The sequence below is a fragment of the Aptenodytes forsteri genome, unplaced genomic scaffold (genome assembly GCF_000699145.1).
Source record: "Aptenodytes forsteri isolate BGI_AS27 unplaced genomic scaffold, ASM69914v1 Scaffold161, whole genome shotgun sequence".
Lineage (NCBI taxonomy): Eukaryota > Metazoa > Chordata > Aves > Sphenisciformes > Spheniscidae > Aptenodytes > Aptenodytes forsteri.
Window position 1 is genome coordinate 214,938 of NW_008795023.1, and position 3,279 is coordinate 218,216.

The window sequence follows — 3,279 nt, forward strand, 5'->3', positions numbered from 1 at the left end:
AGGAGGGGAAGTGGAGAGGGAGGTGCTGAGCTCTTCTCCCTGGTATCCAGTGACAGGATGCATGGGAATGGTTCAAAGCTGCACCAGGGGAGGTTTAGACTGGACATTAGGAAGCATTTACCGAGAGGGTGGTCAAACACCGGGACAGGTTTCCTAGAGGTCCTGGGTCGATGCCCCAGGCCTGTCAGTGTTTAAGAGGCATTTGGACAATGCTCTTAACAACATGCTTTAACTTTTGGTCAGCCCTGAGTTGGTCAGGCAGTTGGACTAGATGATCATTGTAGGTCCCTTCCAACTGAAATAGTCTATTCTAAACACTTACTAATAATTTCCCCCCCAAAATGCCATTTTTATGCCCAAGAGCCAATGAGACTTGCCACAAAAAATGAACCACAAGGGTTGGTTTTCTTACAAAAACGTGTGAGCACCTTTCTTTCCCAGTCCAAGGGAATAAATCCACACTCATTCAAATGACCCAGCACAAAACTGTTAATGCAATGATCTGATCAATTTATGTACAGAAAAGAACAGAAATCAGTCCCACAGTGATCTGAGGAACTTCAAAAAAATTCCCGAGTCATAGCTTGTCCCAAAACACAGGAACAAGAAACAAAGCAAAGGCCAAGTCTTTCACTCTACTACACAAGTTAAGAATAGCTAAGAAAGCCAAGTAAGCAAAGCCAAAGCCAGAGCTATGGTGGCAGGAAGACAGAGGTTGAAGGGAGTTAAAGGCATGTCTTCATATGGATATTAAGTTCCTACCACAGCAACAGGGAGAAAAGGGACCATTGTTTTCTGGAAAACTGGAAGCTAGAAGACGTGTGAGTTAAGCTCACGACAGAGGGACTTGTAGTTGCACAAGAGAGAGAAGCTGAAAATGTAGTAAGGGGAGAAACACAACCTCACAGGTGAATGTTTTCGAACGTCTAATCCCTGCAGATCCCAGCCAACACAAAGAAAATGCCACAGGGGAAGAGTATGTCCTGCAACTTCCCTTACTCTTCAACCTGGGGTGAATACTCAGCCGTGCACGATGTCATTTTGGGTTTACACCACCACACATGAGATCAGAAGCTCAACATCTTGCTTTGATTTTAGATGAGAAAGATGGTGTGCTGGTTTTGGCTGGGATAGAGTAATTTTCTCCATAGTAGCTAGTATGGGGCTATGTTTTGGATTTGTGCTGAAAACAGTGGGGTTAAACCAGGACAGACGTAGCAACTGGACTAGTAACATAAACATCCTCAGAAGCAGCAGTGTCAGGAGTAGAAAAGAGAAGCCTTTCCCTGAAGCTGAAGCGAGCCTGGTTCTCATGTACGCTGGGGCCACTTGACATCATTCTAGATAAAACGGGGTTTACAAGGGAATGAATGTATAAATTAGCCCTGCTTGAAGGGTCCTTGCTGACAGGCAGAGTGGGTTTGAGGTGGAGTTAACTTCATCTGTCCTAAGCCACCTGCATGGGCTCTCTCTGAAGTCCCTGGCAGTAGATAGGTGCCTGTCAGAGACATGGATCCACACTGCCATCGCAGCCAAAGTCCAGCTCTGTTGAAAGCAGAGTGGTCTGGGACAGCAGAACTGGTTGTTGGAGATCCCAGCCAGAGCCCACAGCAGCTTCAGCAGGGTTACCCACCCAGCCTGCCCCTTCCACTGCCCCTCTGGGAAGGGGTGCCTATGTGTTTCAGAAAGCTCCTTTTCCTCCTCTTCTTCCCCGGGGCTCAGACTCAGACCTAGAAGCCCCCAGGCTGTGCTCCTCTCCTTCAACACTCACTCCAGCCTTCTGGTTATAGTGTGGCAGCACACTGAAAACTTCTGATGGGCCCCGGCCAAAATTTGCCAACACTAGTCCCTGGATTCAACAAGCTTTACACCAACCAAAGCGGCGTTATCAACAAAAGAATAGGTGAGCTCCCCATGTCAAGAAAACATGATGACCCAGACTTGGACTCAAGTCTCCTACCTCAGATCGAATTAGATCCCAGCTGATAGCTGCTTGGATTGACCTAGCTTTCCACCACCAAGAGAAATCTAGTCTGCAAGACCTCAAGTGCTATGATGGGGGAAAATAGTCAAAAAACCTTTTTTTTTTCCTTTCTGCTGCCACGCCCTACAATAAATAGATCATAATGTCATGTAGATGAGATTTGGATCTACAGTCATGCCCCTGTTCCTTGACTCGGAAGCACTTTTCTGTGTCCCAAAGTGAGCTCTGGCTACAGCCCGACACCATAGCAGAGTGTGGCTCACCCACATCCAGACCCTTTCTCTCTCTTTTCTCTCTCTTTTCCCTCCCGAGGAGAGGAGAGGACATCTTGGCACAGAGGTTGAATGGGAGCTGTAGCATACTCCATACCCAGTGCTGCTGTCCAAACAAGCCTACTGCCTGCTTTCCCCTCTCCCTCTTCCCTGCCACTGCTTCTGTGTGTCACCTACAAGTCAGAGGGCACCAAGGAGGCAGGGAGCGGGCAGAGAGCCACCACATCAGTAAATGTGCCTGCAGACGCCATTTTATCCTGCTGGGGCATTAGCAGATCAACAACCAGCCTGTTCCCATTGAGCTTTGACACATATCCAAGGGTACGCCTAACTCTAGCAGTTATTTTTTCCTTTTTTTTCTTTTTTTAAATGTCTATAAGGTGATTACATCCGGGTTTGTGTCCACATGGCAAAACCAAAGAGCATTCACCATAAGAATAATGACGTAAATATAGCTTCTTACCCTCCAGTGATTGCCCGTCTGGCAAAAAGGTTTAGAAAATGTAACAATAGTTTTGAAATAAATATGAGGAAAGTAAAGACCAGCAGTGTACTTTCCACATCAATGGCAAATATACTACTGATGTGGAAAGTAAACAGCTTCAAACAAGAGGAGAAGCCGTGGTGGATAACTTTACCCCTGTGAGCTGCAGGCTCGAATGCCAGTGCATTAAGACCGAGGTAGAAAATCCCAAGTTCATCACCTCGCATTGCAAAACCAGCTATTAAAAGCTGTATCGTCCGTGGCCGGATAAGAACAAGAGGCCAGCTGAAATTCAGAGGATTAAAAAACCTTGCTACGTATTTCAAAAGCTTACCTCCCTGTATGAATATGGAGCGGGCGGTATGGTCGGCACACCTGTATACTACAAGCATTGCTCAAAACGACCATCCGGCAAGGCTATTTTGGGGGGGCAGGGGGGGTGTCTGCATGCAGAAAGAGACGCAAACCTGAAACTACTGAGAAAACGCTAAGGAAGCATCTGCCGAGCTGCTGCCGCCCCCTCCCGCGCCCCGTGACGC

The 3,279-nt window shown here is 47.3% G+C and overlaps 1 protein-coding gene across 1 annotated transcript in view; it reads left to right on the forward strand.

The window, feature by feature from the left end:
* The window catches only part of CLDN10 (claudin 10), a 63,198-nt gene that overhangs the window by 45,042 nt on the left and 14,877 nt on the right, over positions 1–3,279 (forward strand). The window lies entirely within an intron of this gene.